We start from the raw sequence: 18468 nt of genomic DNA on the forward strand, positions 1-18468 counted from the left end.
ATTCCAGATGGGCGCCGGTTCGAGTCCCAGCTGCTCCGCTCTAATCCAGCTCTCTGCTGTGACCTTGGAAAGCAGTAGAAGATGGTCCAAGTGGTTGGGTCCCTGCACTGTGTGGGAGACCTGGAAGAAGCTCCTGGCTCCCGCCTGGCCCATTCCTGATCATTGTGGCCATTCGGAGAGTGAATCCACAGAGGGAAGATCTCTCTGTCTCTCTCCCTCTCTCTCCCTCCCTCTCTCTCCAACTCTGCCTTTCAAATAAAGAAATAAATCTGAGAGAGAGAGAGAGAGAGACCCACAGGCAGACGGGAAGGTGGACTGACGCTCGGGAGGTGACAAGGCAGGGGTGGCCTGGTGCTCGAGGTAGAAGCCAGACGACGGGGACTCAGACGTTCCCTGTAGCCTGCTTTCCACATGCTGCATGATGGGAAATTCTCACAACAGAACGCAGAGCACTCTGGGTGCTGGCGCAGGGGTGGGCCCCCAAACTGAGCGCCCGTGGCCTGCAGCCCAGCCTCTTCCTAAGATCACAGGACTCGGGTGGAGCCTGGGTGGCTCACAGGTTGAAGCCCCTGCTCTCAGCACCTGGGCCTGGAAGGTTCTCCAGGTGGTGGGGGCCAGTCTGGGCACAACGTGTGACATGCACAGTGAACAGCAGCCCCTGCCCCACACCTCGCCCACCTGCACAGAGGGGTCCCCGGCAGCCACAGTCCCTGCAGCTGACCCCACTGGGCCCCTCGTGGGGATGGCCAGGGTCTCTGCCCCCAGGATGCTGAAGCTCCGCCCAGGACCCCAGCGAGCGCGCGGAGCATCTGTGTGCCCCAACCACGGCAGTGCCCAGCCACTCCTGACACCGTCCCCATGGAGAGAGACACTGCTGTCTGCGAGGCCACACGCACCAAAGAGGCCGCTGGACGAGCTCAGGACCAAGACGCAAAGCCACGCCCCTGGCCAGGACATTCACTCAGCTCAGCGGGACATCGGGCTCCTCCCAGGCCGGACATGCAGGAAGCACCCCGCTTCCCACGGCTGCTGGACGGAGGCCCTGGCTTGGCCCCTGCACGCCTGCCCTGTGGAGCGCCCAGCCTGGGCACAGGTGTGGGACAAGCAGAGGTCAGCCTGGAGCTGCACCCGGGGAGGGAGGGGCAGCAGGGAGCCTCAGGCCCCCCAGCTGCTCCGGCCTCAGCTCCGCAAGGCTGCACTCCCAGCCCTCACCTTCCCGGACAGCTGCTCGGAGCCTCACCCGCAGCCCCCACGCAGGCCTGCAGCGCCCCGTCGAGAGGGGCTGCTCAGCCTGGCTTTGAACCTGCCCAGTGACCTCTGGGGGCCCTTCCTCCCTCCCCCTGGAGAGGGGGCTCCCGGCCAGGCTGAAGCACTGCGGGGAAGTCCAGAGGAATGAGGCTTCCGGAACTTTCCTTGGTGCTCACAGCAAAACCAACCCACACAAGGCCCAGCCCCCGACCGGGGCAAGACCTGCTCCACACAGGGAGGGAAGAGAGGCGGAGTCCATGCCCCCCCGCCCCTCACGAGGCTAAAGCCATGGCCTTCCGTGGTGCTGAGACAGTGCCTGGGGCAGCGCGAGAGCTGCCGGAGTGAAAGTTGCGACAGCCATGTAACACACGTGGGACCCTCCCCGGAGCAGGACGAACAACTGCACCGCCGGCCCCTGGCTCCACAGACCCTCCCGGGTTGGCGAGGGCGTCCTCGTGGCCTGGTGGGATCGATCTCACAGCTTTCACTACCTTCAAAACACCAGCGACATGACCGCGTGCATGTGTGCATGTGTGTGCGCGCTCACGCATGTGTGACCAACAGCCTGCTTGGCTTGGGGCTCAGAACAGGGGGTCACCAGATGAGGCGCTGTTCCCATAGCAACAGAGAAGGCGGGGGATCGGGCAGTAGGATCGCACCTGCCCTGTAAGACAAGGCGCAGTGGGGAGGCCTGGCCGGGACAAGCATTCCCCCGGCAACACTATGCTTGGACATCAACAGCCTCCTAGTGTGGACGGGACCCTCCGGGGCCCCCTCCACGCATCCCCGAACGACTTCCCACTCGCAGCTCCCAGGCACGGGAACCCACGCCTGCCCCGCGGCCATGGTGGGACAAGCACCTCTGGGCCGCGGCTGTGGCCCTCCAGGTCTCATTTAGAAAGGACGCAGAGTCAGTGGCACCGTCTCCCCTGCCCCTCGGCAGATGGGGGCTGCGGCTCCTCCGGCACGGGCAGGCCTCCCAGCCCCGCCCCTTGCACAGCTCCTCCCTGCACCTGCTGCAGCCTGCTCACCACGCAGGTCCCCTGCGCACCTGCCCCCCTCAGGACGGGGCGCCCCTCTGCCAAGGGGATCTGCACTGAGTGGAGCTGGGTGCCCCCAGAAAGACAGCCAAGTCCTCACCCTCTACCCACGACAGGGCCACAGGGACGGAGTCTGGGGACACGGAGGGCGGGCCCTAAGCCCAGTGACTGGCATCAGTCTGTGAGGAATGCCGGGCCATCCGGACTCAGAACAGAGAGGGGACCCAGCTGGGAGAAGCCGCGTGAAGCCAGAGCAGAGCCAGGTGCGACACAGCCGGCAGCCCCCGGGGCTGGCAGAGGGGCCGGGGACTCCCGCAGACCCCACAGTGGGGACAGGCCCAACGGCGGCCTCCAGCTCCCCGAGAGAGGACGCTTCCCTGCTCCAAGCCCCCAGGACCCCACCGCGGGCCCCTCCCCCCACAGCTGTGCCCATCCTGCCCCCTGGTTGAGGTCACAGAGCTGTGAACCCCAGCCCCACGGGGCCCCTGGTGGGCAGTGGGCACTGGGCTGGGCAGTGGCCAAGGCTCCTGGCAGTGTAACTTTGTCTGCTCATTGATCGTGGCCGGGGACACGGGGAAGAGCCCTGGCCACCACTGACCGCGGCTCAGGGGATGCAGGGTCCGACCCCAAGTGTGGTGGCACCTGACCTTGGGAGACCCCCCAGGGCCACACGGAGTCTGAGCCAGAGGGACAGGCACAGCCCCTCCCCTGCCCCCACGCTTGCTCCTCTGGCCACCCACCGCCCGCCGCCACCCGCCACCCACCGCCCGCCTCCACCCCACTTTCTGCGCCCTTCAATGGGCAGCAACAAAAACAGGGCGTTGTGCCAAAGGCGGGGCCTGCCGTTCCCAGAGCTGCACTTCCTGCCAGGAGGTGTGCCCCATGGGGCGCTGGTCCTGACCCCTGTGTGTGTCTGAGTGTGTGTGTGTGTGTGTGACTGTGTATCTGAGTGTGTGTGTCAGGAGGTGAGCCCCATGGGCGCTGGTCCTGACCCCTGTGTGTGTCTGAGTGTGTGTGTGTGTGTGTGTGACTGTGTATCTGAGTGTGTGTGTCAGGAGGTGAGCCCCATGGGCGCTGGTCCTGACCCTGTGTGTGTCTGAGTGTGTGTGTGTGTGTGTGACTGTGTATCTGAGTGTGTGTGTCAGGAGGTGAGCCCCATGGGCGCTGGTCCTGACCCTGTGTGTGTGTGTGTGTGACTGTGTATCTGAGTGTGTATGTCTCTGAGTGTGTCAGGAGGTGAGCCCCACGGGGCGCTGGTCCTGACCCTGTGTGTGTCTGAGTGTGTGTGTGTGTGTGTGACTGTGTATCTGAGTGTGTGTGTCAGGAGGTGAGCCCCATGGGCGCTGGTCCTGACCCTGTGTGTGTCTGAGTGTGTGTGTGTGTGTGTGACTGTGTATCTGAGTGTGTATGTCTCTGAGTGTGTCAGGAGGTGAGCCCCACGGGGCGCTGGTCCTGACCCCTGTGCGTGTCTGAGTGTGTGTGTGTGTGTGACTGTGTATCTCTGAGTGTGTATGTCTCAGTGTGTGTGTCAGGAGGTGCAATCCATGGGGACGCTTGTCCTGACCCCTGTGTGTCTGAGTGTGTGTGTGACTGTGTATCTCTGAGTGTGTATGTTTCTAAGTGTGTGTGTCTCTGAGTGTGTGTGTCTCGGCATATGTCTAAGTGTGTGTGTGTCTTTGAGTGCGTGTCTGAATGTGTATCTGTGTGTCTGTCTCTGTGTGTGTATCTGAGTGTGTATCTGAGCATGTGTGTGTCTGCATGTATCTCTCATGTGTCTTTGTCTCTGTGTTACATGTCTGTGTGTATCTGTGTCTCTGTCATGTGTCTGTGTGTGTATCTGTGTCTCTATGTCACGTGTCTGTGTGTGTCTCTGTGTATCTGTGTGTGTGTCTGTGTGCGTATCTGTGTATCTGTGTCTCTGTGCATCTGTGTCTGTGTCTGTGTCACGTGTCTGTGTGTCTCTGTGTATCTGTGTGTGTGTCTGTGTGTGTATCTGTGTATCTGTGTCTCTGTGCATCTGTGTGTGTGTCTGTGTCACGTGTCTGTGTGTGTCTGTGTATCTGTGTCTGTGTGTGTCTATGTGACGTGTCTGTGTGCGTATCTGTGTATCTGTCTGTGTGTGTGCGTGCACACACCTGTGCTTGCTCATGTGTGCATGGCCCTCACGGGCAGCCTGGGGATGGGGGAGGCCACCACGGAAATTCTCTCTGGTAGTCAGGAAAACATAAAAATGGAAATGGAAGCGGCACACACGGACATGCCTCACACATGCGCACACATGTACACCCGTGAGCATGTGCACGCAGGCACACACACTACATGCACGCGTGTGCGCATACGCCCTACAGGAGAAATCCTTCCCTCTCTTCCCCCCAAAAGATCCCAGGCCTTGGTGAAACAACACCGAAGCTCTGCGCCAGCAGCTCCGGGGGTGGGGCCCGAGCTCGGCCCCGCCCCGTCCCCACCGCCCTGCCCACTTCCTTCCCTCTGCGTGGCCAACCTTCCTGCTGCCTGCTCGGCTCCAACCTCGGCACTCGGGTGTGAATCACTTCCTCTGCAGAAGGGAGTGTGCGTGCACACGGCCACACGCACGCACACCTGTGAGCACACACGCAGTGCACACACAGTTCTGGGGGGCGAAGTGGAGGCGGGCTTCCTCCGGACCGGCAGCTGCCCCCTCCACGTCCCTTCCAGCCAGCAATGGGCTCCCTGCCCACACAGGACAGGGTGGAGGCTGTGAGGGCCCCAGCTGACACGCACCCCCCACCCCACCCCCGCTAACCCCTGCAACCGCCCGCCCCTTGTGCCTCCGCCCAGGACCACTCCCCTCTGTGCCTGGGAAGCATCAGGCCAGGCCAGAGAAAGGGCTATGTTTTGGGGTCCCTCTCTGCACCCCTCTGGAGCCGACCCCAGGGCCCCTCTCGGCATGTGCACAGGGAGCGGGGGATGGAGCCCTGCCCCTGGGATGGAGCTGAGCGGCCCCATGAGCAGGGGCGCTGGGTTGGATCCCACACTGGGCAGTGCGAGCCAGAGACCGGACCCTCGGCCCTGAAGCAGCCGTGGGAAGCTCCAGCTTCTACGGGCCGGGTCCAGGGGTTCCGGGCCACAGCTCCAACAGAGACGCCAACGGGAGGTCACTGCCCCGGTCTAGCCAGAGACCAAGGACACCATGGTCACCCCTGCCAGGAAAAGTCCCTGGTGACAGCCCATGCTGTCCGGCGGCCAGGGGCAGGGGCCCTGTGCTCTCGCCTCCAGTAAGGAAGAGCTGGGCTCCTGGAACGCAGGGCCCCTGCTCCCCGGCCGGTCTCCCCGCAGGGCCCCTGCTCCCCGGCCGGTCTCCCCGCAGGGCCCCTGCTCCCCGGTCGGTCTCCCCGCAGGGCCCCTGCTCCCTGGCCGGTCTCCCCGCAGGGCCCCTGCTCCCTGGCCGGTCTCCCCGCAGACGACACTGCAACTCTGGACACCATACTCCAGAACACGTGGGGCTGGCACGGTGGTGCAGTGGGTTAGGCACTGCCTGCAGCGCTGGCATCCCAGACCTGAGCGCGGGTTCGAGTCCCAGCTGTTCTGCGTCCCATCCAGCTCCCTGCTAATAGCCTGGGAAAGCAGCAGAAGGCGACCCAAGTGCTCGGGCCCCTGCACCCACATGGGAGACCCAGATGGAGCTCCTGGCTTCAGATCAGCCCAGCTCTGGCTGTTGCAGCCATTTGTGGAGTGAACCAGTGGATGGAAGACACCTCTCTCTCCCTCTTTCTCTCTCCCTCTCTCCCTCTCTCTCTCTCTCTCGGCATCTGGACAGAAACAGCAGAAAACATGAAGGATGCCACAAACCTCCCTGACCCAGTCCACGACGACAAAACCCCGCCCACGAGGCCGAGAACACGTGTGCCCTCGCGTGACAATGGCACTTACGGGGCCACACGCCTCACATTCTAGCAGACCAAAATCACATCGAGTACGCGCTGTGGCCATGTACAAGTCAACAGCCCTGAGAAGGTTCTAGAAGAGCACAGACGACACACTTCTGGACAATCCAGGAGCCCGAGCGGAAAGGCTCACAGGGAATCGCACAGAATTTCAACGCCAGTGAAAACGAGAATCGGTCAGCGGAGGCGGAAGCCAGGCCAGGGCTGAACCAGTGAGTGCCGGGCTCAGGACAGGAGAGAAACCCGAAATGAACAACCCACGGCTCCACCTGAAGCAGCTGGCAAACACCCGGTTCCCCCAGCACAGCATCCCAGCCCCAGGCCCATCCGCTCTGACGCCACTCTCTCCCCTGCCCCGGGGAGCCAGGCTCTGGCCACGGGCAGCCCTGGAGGGCTCCGCAGGGCTCAGAGAGGAAGCCGCTCCTCTTCCTGGCCCCAGGCCGCCTCCTGCGCAGGCACAGCTGCCCCGGGAGCCCGGGAGCCCGCCGGGACCTCTGCAGGCAGCTCCTGGGGACCGGCTCGGCCTGCTCACGCCCCGGCTGAGTTTGTCAGGCACCCACTAAGCCGCTCCAACAGACCTGCTCGCTCCACACCTTCACCACGGGAGGTCGCGGGCCTCTGGGGAAGCCGCATGGCCCCCCGCAGGGCCTGAACCCAAGGGGAGGACGCCCAAGTCCTTAGCCTTCTCCTGCACCATTGCCCACAGCCCCGCAGGCCGAGGCTGCTTCTCTGCATGGGTGTGCGTGTGTGTGCGTGTGTATGGAAGTCTGTGTGTGTGTACTGTGTTTGCAGGTGTAGCTGTGTGAACGTGTATACATGTGGGGATGTGTGTGTATGTGTATAGAAGTGAACTGTGGGGGTGGTGCTGTGGCGTAGCCACTGCCTGCAGGGCCGGCATCCCACATGGGCGCCTGTTCGAGTCCCGGCTTCTCCACCTCCGATCCAGCTCTCTGCTGTGGCCTGGGAAAGCAGTGGAGGATGGCCCAAGTCCTTGGGCCCCTGCACCCGCGTGGCAGACCCGGAAGAAGCTGTTGGCTCCTGGCTCCTGGCTTTGGATCAGCTTAGCTCTGGGGAGTGAACCAGCCAATGGAAGACACCCCCCCCGCCTCTCTGTAACTCTGCCTTTCAAATAAACAAATAAATCTTTTAAAAAAATTTTTAAAAAGTATACTGTGTACAGTGAGCACATGTATGTGTGCATGTGTCTCTTGTGTATGTGCTCTTATGTGTGTAGATGTGTGTGCAGGTGTGTATACATGTGTGAATGTACGTGTATGTGTGTAGATGTGTGTGCAGGTGTGTATACATGTGTGAATGTACGTGTATGTGTGTAGATGTGTGTGCAGGTGTGTATGTGTGTGTGAATGTACGTGTACGTGTGTAGATGTATGTGCAGGTGTGTCGGTCTATGTGTGCACATGTGCAGATGTGTGCATTGTGTGCGTGCTTGCGTGTAGCTGTGTGTGTCCATGTGTCTCTGTGAGTCCATGTGTCTCCGTGTGTGTCCGTGTGTCTCTGTGAGTCCATGTGTCTCTGTGTGTCTCCGTGTGTGTCCGTGTGTCTCTGTGAGTCCATGTGTCTCTGTGTGTCTCTGTGTGTGTCCGTGTGTCTCTGTGAGTCTCTGTGTGTGCCTGTGTGTGTCCATAACCTAAGTCCTACCAGTCTCGCCACCACTGAGGGCAGTTCAGGGCAGGACGCACACTCCCGTGGCTCCAGCTGCCCCGGCATCCCACAGCCTCAGACTGCGCCCCTCCCCTGCCTGGGCCCCGGCAGCCTGCGCTCCACCAGCTCCTGTCTCGGGGAGTCCGCCCGCTCCAGGACACACTTCGGCAGCCCTCGACGCTGACGCCAGCAGCACACGGGCCCAGTCACCCACGACTCCAACGCCAGCAGCACACGGGCTCGGTCACCCACGACACCGTCACCTGCAGCACACGGGCCCGGTCATCCACGACTCCAATGCCAGCAGCACACGGGCCCGGTCACCCACGACTCCAACGCCAGCAGCACGCGGCCCCGGTCACCCACGACTCCAACGCCAGCAGCACGTGGCCCCGGTCACCCACGACTCCGTCACCAGCAGCACACGGCCCCAGTCACCCACGACTCCAACGCCAGCAGCACGTGGCCCCGGTCACCCACGACTCCGTCCCCAGCAGCACGCGGCCCCGGTCACCCACGACTCCAACGCCAGCAGCACGTGGCCCCGGTCACCCACGACTCCAACGCCAGCAGCACGCGGCCCCGGTCACCCACGACTCCAACGCCAGCAGCACGTGGCCCCGGTCACCCACGACTCCAACGCCAGCAGCACGCGGCCCCGGTCACCCACGACTCCGTCCCCAGCAGCACGCGGGCCCGGTCACCCACGACTCCGTCCCCAGCAGCACGCGGGCCCGGTCACCCACGACTCCGTCCCCAGCAGCACGCGGGCCCGGTCACCCACGACTCCGTCCCCAGCAGCACGCGGGCCCGGTCACCCACGACTCCGTCCCCAGCAGCACGCGGGCCCGGTCACCCACGACTCCGTCCCCAGCAGCACGCGGCCCCGGTCACCCACGACTCCGTCCCCAGCAGCACGCGGCCCCGGTCACCCATGACTCCGTCCCCAGCAGCACGCGGGCCCGGTCACCCACGACATTGTCACCAGCAGCACATGGGCCCGGTCACCCACGACATTGTCACCAGCAGCACACGGGCCCGGTCACCCACGATCTCTGTCCCACTTGGCTGCAAGTCGGAGGATCTCATGACCCCTTTTCAAGTTCTATGACTTGCTAGCGTGGCTCTCAGATTCCAGGAAGTCAGTTTATTTGCTATTACTGACTAATTACAAATTATATTATGTTTTATGGTAACACTTTTTAAAAATCTACTTTATATCAGACAGAAAGAGACCCTCCTTCCACTGGTTCACTCCCCAAATGCCTGCAAGAGCTGGGGTTGGACCAGGCGGCAGCCAGGAGCCAGGAGCCCAGTCCAGGTCTCACAGGGGTGGCGGGGGCCCCAAGAGCCACCAGTGCCGCCTCCCAGGCCGTGCATCGGCAGGCAGCCGGACGTGGAGGCGAAGCCAAGACTCCAAGCCACCAGCACCCAACATGGGCTGTGGGCATCTCAAGCAGTGCCTACCACTGCACCGAAGGCGTGTCCACAAGTGGTATGTGAGAGGACACACGTGGACAGCAGCAGAGACCACGGGGAGGGCACAGCCCCCACCTCACCCCCAGCAGCCCAGCACCTCCACGCCATGCTTCCTGGGTTGTGTGTTTTGAATAAACACTCTATTTCATCACAGTGTTCAATTCACAGAACACCAGCCACGAGGCAGTGATACACGGAGCTCCCCACATGCCTCGCGCCTCCCTGGGCGCTATGGACCCTATGGACCCTGCTGGCCACTGGTGACCGTTGCCCTTCAGGATCGCTCCTCGCCCTGGAGCTCCGGATGGCGGTTGAAAAGTCCCAGCCTCTAACCCCACCTTGGTCTTTCTGGAAAGCAGGTCCCTCCCAAAGCTCCCTAGGGGCTGCCAGCGGCCAGTCCACTCAGCTGTCCACAGAGGACACTCGTCACCCTTGACAGCCCAGGGGCTCGGGGAGCCATTTGCCAGGAAACTGGACAAAGAGCAAGCACAGACTTCAAAATCTCCAAATTTCATTTTCTTATATATATATATATATTTTTTTTTTTTCGACAGGCAGAGTTAGACAGTGAGAGAGAGAGACAGAGAGAGGTCTTCCTTTTCCATTGGTTCACCCCCAAAATGGCCGCTACAGCCGGCGCGCTGTGCCAATCCAAAGCCAGGAGCCAGGTGCCTCCTCTTGGTCTCCCATGTGGGTGCAGGGCCCAAGCACCTGGGCCATCCTCCACTGCCTTCCTGGGCCACAGCAGAGAGCTGGCCTGGAAGAGGAGCAACCGGGACAGAATCTGGCGCCCCAACCAGGACTAGAACCCGGGGTGCCAGCGCCGCAGGCAGAGGATTAGCCTAGTGAGCCGCGGCGCCGGCCTCCAAATCTCATTTTCAATTGTCTACAGCTGGAAGGCAGAAGTACACCTGCTGCTTGTACACAAACCTCACATCCTACGACCTTGCCCAGTGATGGCTGGTATTCCGTACAATCCCGTCATCTGAAAACAGACAGTTGTAACTTCTTTCTTTGTAACCCTGAGGCCTTTAATTGCCTTTTCTTGCCCTTTTGCACTGGGACTGCTGGTACGGTATTGACAGGAGCTGTTGACCGCGTGGCCAGCCTTGCCCTGTGCCATAACCAACAGCCTTAGCTCCAGAGCCCCACACACACCCCTTGTCAGATTGGCCACCTTCCTTGCTATGCTTAATTTGGGTACTGACCGGTAGGCGCTCTCTCTGTATCTCTTCCCCTCTATTCTGGTGAAGGGTGAATTACCAGGATTGCTTCTTTGAACGTTAAACCAACCTTGCATTCCTGCACTGGGTCCAACTTAGCTGCCACCTATAACCTTTCTCCACATTGCCGGATTTGATCTGTTCTTTCTTAGGTTTTTTTTTTAACTGTTTATTTCCTATTTTTTAAATAATTTATTTATTTATTTGTAGGACAGAGTTACACATAGAGAGAAGGAGAGGCAGAGAGAGAGAGAGAGAGACAGAGAGAGAGAGAGGTCTTCCATCCACTGGTTCACTCCCCAGTTGGCTGCAATGGCCAGAGCTGCACCAATCTGAAGCCAGGAGCCAGGAGCTTCTTCCAGGTCTCCCACGTGGGTGCAGGGGCCCAAGGACTTGGGCCATCTCCTGCTGCTTTCCCAGGCCATAGCAGAGAGCTGGATGGGAAGTGGAGCAGCCGGGATCTGAATCGGCGCCCATATGGGATGCTGGCACTGCAGGTGGCGGCTTTACCCGCTATGCCACAGCACCAGCCCCTCGAGTTAATTTTAGTAAGTTGTACTTTGAAAGGATTTGTTTATTTTATGTAAGTTATTCACAATAGTTCCTTGGTCGCATCTTTTTGGGGGGTGGAAGGTGCACTGTCCCTAGAGGTACTGCAACACCAGGTCGATGCTCGGAGTGGACGGAGCAGGCTCCTATTCCAACTCCCCGCTCCAAAAATCCATTTAAAATGCCGTCCTTGCATCAGATATTAAACTGAGAACAAACGCTCTTGGCCAGAAGGCGGAGCAGCGACGCCGGCCTCACCCACAGAGGAGCGACGCCGGCCTCACCCACGTCTGCAGGAGCTGGGGGTCGCGGCTCGCCCCCGGGCTCTGCTTTCTCCCCTCTCCATCCAGCTGCAGGCTGATCAGGCTGCGGATCGCTGCACGGACGCAACGTTCGCCCTTGTTCTTTTCCGTTCCCTTGGCTGCTGCCCTTATCCGTCATGGCTTCCTCCCTCCCACTCCCTCAGGAAGCGGTCGGGAAGCAGAAACCACACCTGGAATTTAAACAGCAGCTCGGGGAACGGGACCGGAGGCTGTGAGCCGGCCCGAGGTGTTATCGCTGGAATACTGTAAGAAAGGAGCAGGGGGGAGCTGCCCCCCCCCCCCGCTCTCCTTGTGCACAGCTCCTGAAACCCAGGGCATCCCCGAAACTGGCTGATGGGATGACTGATGGCGGCGGGGGGGGGGCTGTTCAGGGGCACCAGCACTGTGAATAAAGCGGAGCTGCCAGCCGGCCCCTCCCAGTCCAGGGAGAGGAGAGAGCCGGAGACTGAGTAGGTCACCAGGGGCCTGTGCACGAGCAAAACCCAAAAGGACCTTGCTCAGGGGCTCCCAGGACGACCAAGAGCAGCCGGGGGCCGGGAGGTGGCAGGGGGCCCCAGCTGCACCGGGGTGGAAGATAAAACAGAGAGGGGAGCGCAGGGAGCCGAGCACCAGCTTCAGGGCCTGAACTCGGCACGAAGTTAACTCTCCAAGCTCACTCCAGGTTCTCACAGACCAGACGGAAGCCCCGGGGCCTTGCTCGCAACAACTGGGGTTCCCAAAGGGGCGTGGAATTGCAGAGGCTTGGGAACAGCCACAGCGATTCTGAGAAGAGCAAGAGGCATCTCACACCCCCTGCGTGGGTAGCTCGGCCCCCACACAAGCGTCCGGAGCAGAGGCCGGGAAGAGGGCCGGGTCCTAAGGGCCTCAGGTGTCCTGTTACAGTCTACACTGCCAGGTCCAGGGGCTTCCACGAACCCACGGTAAGCCACAGTGTGGTTCTCGCGGGGCGGGACTTCCAGAGAGACCCACGCTGCAGCACCCAACACGCTCCGACAAACAGGTGGCACAACTGGGCTTACGGGGAAAACATCAGAGCGAACCTCGACCCCACCTCACGCCATCCGTAGACGGCCGCCGTAACCACAGAACCTTCTGGAGGAAAACGTCGAAGCCGCCTTTGCCACTTGGGGCAGGCAAAACGTTCTTACGGAGAACACAGAACGTGACGGCCGCCAAGACCTCAGTCAGCAAAATGCCCGCGGCACACCTCCGCTCATTAGAAAACACCATTAAGAAAATGAGCAGGCCAGCCGCAGTCCGGAACGAAATATCTGCGAGACACTTCGGTGACAAGAGGCCAGCACCCAGAGCCAGCAGGACAAGCTCCAGCCGCGCCGTGCCATCTGCAGACGGGCGCCAGCTCTGTGCACGGGGAAACCGTCCGAGCGGCTGACAAGCACACAGAAATGTGCCGGAAGCATCACTCGTCCAACAGACGCAAAGCAAAGCCTTGACGAGACACGGGGCACACCCACCCCAAGAGTGAGGCACCAAGTGGGAGCGTGCGAACGGACGGCCCCTGAGGGGCAAGAGCCGGCAGCCCCTTTTCTTGTCTTTTATTCAAGATTTATTTACTTCTCTGAAAGGCAGAGTTACAGACAGACAGAGGCGTAGCACAGAGATTGTCCTGATTCACCCCACCATGGCCAGGGCTGGGCCAAGCCAAAGCCAGGGGCCTGGGGCGCCGTCTGGGTCTCCCACGTGGGTGCAGGGGCCCGAGCACTTGGGCCATCACTGCTGCCTTCCCAGGCGCAGCTGCAGGGAGCTGGATGGGAAGTGGAGCAGCCGGGACGGCAACCAAACCAAACCTGCGCCCGTGCGGGATGCCCGCGTCACGGAGGAGGCTGAACCCCCCGCAGTTTCTCCCTGCACAGTTCTACCTCCGGTGTCTACCCAGAAAACTCCAGGCTCAGCAAGGCGTGGACAGCAGCACCTGTCACCCAGCTTTATCCCCAGGAGCCCCCGGGGCACCAGCCAGAGGCCCACTCACAGAACCAACACAGCCAGCAAACCCACTCACCAGAGGGAAAAATCTAGAACTTCAGGGGTGGGGAAGGGGTGGGAGGGCCCTTCCTGGGGGGGCGGGTGGCTGGGACACACGGCAGCCTGGGGCAGAATTCAGGTTCTGGCACCCGGACCAGATCCCTAGAAAAGGAGCCATAAACAGACACTGGACTCCCGTGGGACTTGAGCTACGTCTGCCGCTCAATGTGGGGTCGTGGGTGGGTGGGTGGGGGTGGGGTCCAAGGCCCAGGCTCGCCCGCGGCCCTCCCAGCCAGGGCCAGGGAGGCGCCTGTTCCAGTTCTCTCGGCTTCCCGCCAAGGCAGGGAAAATGCGCCCTTGGGAAACCAGGCTCACCTGGGCCTGCACCGCCACCTGCTGGGAGAGCCGCTCCCTGCGCCCGAGCCCCTCCCCACCCCGCGGCCGCTGGCCCCCTCCTGCCTCCACGGGAAGCAGCCCCTCCTCCCAATACCCTAGCCCTAGACCACCTCCTCCAGGTGGAGCCCGGGCCTGGCCCCCTCCCCTCTCCCTGGACCCAGTGACTCCAGGGTTGGGGCAGGCTGCTGCCAAGCTCCGTGAGAACACACAGCAGCGCCCAGGGATGGAACGCTGGGGCTGCCGGGGACCAGGGGGTGAGGGGCTGCCAGTGGGAGGCAAGGGCTGCCCGGTGTGAGCAGCAGGGACAGAGAGGGACAGGCCGGCAGCCGGGAAGACCCTGGTGCCGCCCCCCGGTCAGCTCCCAGGCTTGCTCTCTGGGAAGCTTTGGCGTGGGGTTCTGGGGCTTTACCCAAAACAGCTGCCGTGCAGAGAGGGGAGCAGGCGCCCTGACGGGGAGAGGAGCCCCCTGAGCCCCCTCCCGGCCCTCTCCAGGTGAGGGGAGACTGCAGGGAAAGGTTGCACGGAGAGCAGGAGCCGCACCCAGAGCCGCCCCGCAGGGGGTGGTGCCTGGCCCCCAGCATGAGCTCACAAGGGGTCCCACACCCTGGGGTCCCAGCGGCAGGTGAGGCGGGGCCCCACTCCCCCATCAGCCCCTTCCTTCCATACCAGCTCCGGGATGCCGCGTGCCCAGTGGGACGCAGGTCCCCCCACTACCCCCAGCCCCAAGGGCCACCAGAATGACCTGGATTTTTTGCCCAGAGTCAGGGGCCCAAGGCTGGAGGGAAGAGAAAGCCAGCCTCGGACTCCTCCCTCTGTGAATGCAGCAACCACTACCGCCCCCTCCTGGCCACTCCCCGCCTCTGCAGCCAGCCACAGAGGCCTCCCCAGGTCCCGTGCTCCGCTCCCATGGCCACCCTGCAGCCACTCTACAGGCCGCAACCTCACCCTTGCACCTGAGGCTCCCTTTGCCTGCCTCCTCCAGACTCTGGCCTGGCCAGCTCCTGTCATTCAATTCAGGATGCTGTCATCTCCCAGGGAGGGTTTTCTTCAATTCTGCCCCCCACCCTCCCACCCACACCCAGCTCCATCGCATCACCTGTTCTCAGGGGTCAGCCGCATCTCAAACCAGCGATGGATTTGCTAATTTATTCACTGCCTGTTAACCCTAAGTGGCCAGGGCCTGTGCCCCTCTCACTCCTCCTTGTAGGCTAAGAACTTCGGAGACTGCCTGCACCCAGTAGGGCCCCAGTGAACAGCCTCCAAGGGAGCTGGACCGACCCCTGTCTAGTGGGGACAGAGGACACAAAGCCAGGACATGGAGGGCACTGGGTTGTCACCCTGCAGCCACCCTCGACTCCTGCGACCCAGGAGCGGCCCGGCCCCGGCTACGCTCCGAGGGGGCACTGCTTCCACTGCCCACGCTCAGCTCTGCTCCCCTCACGGCGTCCCCAGTTGTGTGAAAAGAGAGGAAGCCAGGGCCAGGGAGGGGAGGCGCAGAGGGGTCCCGAGTCTGCCCACAGGGCCTCCAGGAGCTCTGTGCTGGTGCTGGGCAGGGGCTGGGGGCCCCAAAACTCCAGACTCAGGCCCCACACAGGAGGACACCCCATCCCTGCCCAGCCGCCAGCCCCAGGGCGCCCCAACCTGTCCTGGGCCTCGGGACCCCCTCAGGGGACCCTCAGGCTTCGTGGCTTGAGCCAGGGCAGCCCCAGGACCAACACCAATGCCCCCTGCTGGTGGGAGACCCCCCAGGGAGCATCTGGGTGAAACTGAACAGGTGTGAGGGCAGCAGGTGGCCAGCACATGGGGGCCACACAGAGGATGGGGTCTGGGCTCCATCCAGGGGTGGGGAGAGGAGAGCCAAAGCTGCACACAGCACCTCCATCTGGGACGCCGTGGCCCTGAGATGGAACAGACCTCCTGGTGGAGATGGGAAAAGGGGGCTGGGTCCTGGGGTGGGGGCAGGGGGAGTCCGAGGCCTGGGCCCCGAGAGTGGGGCAGACCAGCGGGGACCACACAGCTGAGCGCAGAGACGGCAGGAAGACCAGGTCCCGGGACCCCCTCTGTGCACCGGCCCTGAGCGTGGCCCCCCAGGGGGGTGGGGGCGGGGCAGCAGTCCTCGGTAGGAAGCTATAGGCTGCTGGGTCTCAGCCCCTCACGCCCCAGACCCTGGGCACAGGCGGCCGATTGCTGGCCGTGTTCTACCACCCAGGCCTGGCTTGCGCTGGCTCTCGGCTCGCCTTTCAGAGCTCAGCCCAAGGCCTCTCCCCTGTGGCAGCCCCCCCTGACCTGGGCTCCCGCCCCCCAGGCTCCCGTGGCTGCGGGCTTCACGTTTGTGACACGGCTCAGAGGACACGTCTGGGTCTGGTTCTGCTCTCCGTGAACAGCGCCAGGCATGCAGGGGAGGAAGGAATGAATGAATGAATGAATGAGTGACAAGCAAGGGCAGCAAAGGCTGCCGCAGGCAAGGGGTGGGCAGGGCAGGGGGAGGGATGGGGCTGCTGCACGAGGAAGGCAGGCACTTCCGGGGGGACGAGGCCCCGGGGGCAGCAGCAGGCAGGTGCGGGCTGAGGACCCCCTGCCCAGCCCACCCGGGGCGGCCAGCAAGGCCTCTGGGCGAGGGCAACTCCATGCCCACGGGGCAAGGTGGAGGAAGTGCAGGGGCTCAGTCAGCAGGTCCCTGAGGGTGGGAGGGCTGGGGACACAGGGGCCCGGCTGGCAGCCTCAGGACGAGACTCGTGTCCGTTGGGGCAGGCACCAGGGACGGCCCCCTCTGGGCAGGAAGCAGAGAGAGGCACGGTGGGGGCGGGTGGTGGACGCTGAGCCCTGGCCCTGACTTGAGGATGGTGGGCGTTCACGGGAGCCGGGAGCCAGGAGCTGGGAGCCAGACCCCGGACACAAGGGCCACAACTGCAGGCCGGACCTCCAGGGCCCCGGGTGCCCTCTGCCCCCAGCCCTGGGGGACGCAGTGCCCACATCCAGCCACGGCCCCCACAGAGAGAAGAAAGTGGAGAATCAAGACCCCACAGGGAATCACAGCGCTCGATACAGCAGCTACAACGGCGCCGCGCTCAGAGGACTACAGGGAGCAAAAGCTTCGCGACGCTGGCTCGGGGGCGCGGCCGTGACTGTGACCCCAAAAGGGCCATGACCCCAAAAGGGCAGCCACCAAGGGGGAGGATGCGTGAACCGGCTGCATCACAGTGAACCGCTGCTGAGCGAGGACATCCGTGCACCGCACGTCGGCGGACACCCCCAGCCCCTCGATCCCAGGAGCCGTCAGACAGAGAACTGCGGCCATCAAGTGGTTACGAGAAAGAAGAAACATCCGGAACGCGTGGAGGACGCTCGGCGGCACCGCAGAGAGCCAGCCCAAGGGGCCACAGACTCGAAGGGACGCTTCTGCACGGCAGGCACACAGGTGGCCCCGAGCAAAGATGCTCAACGCCACAAACCAAGGCGGTGCCAAGCCACGGCTGCAACCCCGGCAGGACGGCTGCTCCAAACAGGGAGAAGACGAGCGAGGACGTGGACGTGGAAAAGGTGCAACTCCAGGTGTTGCTGGTGTGAACACGGCGCACTGTGGCAACCCCGACGGCCAGTGAAGCCATCGCCTGCAGGGCCAGCATCCCACAGGAGCACCAGTTCAAGTCCCGGCTGCTCCACTTCCCATCCAGCTCCCGGCTCGTGCCCTGGGAAAGCAGCAGAAGACGGCCCAAGTGCTTGGGCCCCGGCACCCGCGTGGGAGACCTGGATGGAGTTCTGGGCTGCTGGCTTCGGCCTGACCAGCTCCACTTGTTGCAATCACTTGGGGAGTGAACCAGCAGATGGAAGTTCTCTCTCCCTCTCTGTCTGCAACTCTGCCTTTCAAATAAATAAATATTTTACTAAGAATATCTGGTGGTCCCTCAGGAAGCCAGGCCCAGAATCTAGCAATCCCACGGCTGGGCATGGGTCTGCAAGAACTGAGCAGGGCCAGGGACACCTATGTTTGTGGCACAGCCAGGGGTAGGAGCCGCCCGAGGTCCCCCAACACCGCCGAGGAAAGCCGACACGGGAAGGGGATTCTAGCCCACGTGGTCACTCATAGACAGGTATGGCATGATTCTCCCAGAACAGCCACACCCAGAGGCAGAGAGGGGAACAGGCCGCCCGGCTGGGGGTGGGGATGGGGGTGGGGTGGGGGTGGGGAGAGAGTGCTCCACAGGGACGGAGTTTCAGGTCCCCGACTTGATGAAGTTCTGGGGTCAGCGGCACGACGTGCACCCGGCACTCACGGTCACCCTGGACACCCGGGAACGGCTAAATCCTATGTGATGCACGCATGACCAAATTAAAAATAGACAGAAAGAGAGAGATCTATTTATTTGAAAGGCAGAGTGACAAAGGGAGACACGGAGAGAGAGAGATAGAGAGAGACCTTCCATCCACTGGTTCACTTCCCAAATGGCCACAACAGCAAAGGCTGGGCCAGGACGAAGCCAGGAGCCCCATCCAGGTCTCCCGCATGGGTACAGGGCCCAACTACTTGCGCCATCTCCCACTGCTCTCTCAGGTGCATTAGCAGGGAGCTGGATCAGAACTGGAACAGCCAGGACTCAAACTGGCTCTCTACTATGGGATGCTGGCATCACAGAAGGTAGCT

At 62.3% G+C, this 18468-nt stretch overlaps 1 protein-coding gene and 1 pseudogene across 2 annotated transcripts in view; both read right to left on the reverse strand.

Moving 5' to 3' along the window:
* Positions 1–18468, reverse strand: part of SEPTIN9 (septin 9) — a 136600-nt gene that overhangs the window by 88971 nt on the left and 29161 nt on the right. The window lies entirely within an intron of this gene.
* Positions 11204–11371, reverse strand: LOC133747436 (U2 spliceosomal RNA; annotated as a pseudogene).

The sequence above is a fragment of the Lepus europaeus genome, chromosome 18, assembly GCF_033115175.1.
Source record: "Lepus europaeus isolate LE1 chromosome 18, mLepTim1.pri, whole genome shotgun sequence".
In the NCBI taxonomy this organism is placed as follows: domain Eukaryota; kingdom Metazoa; phylum Chordata; class Mammalia; order Lagomorpha; family Leporidae; genus Lepus; species Lepus europaeus.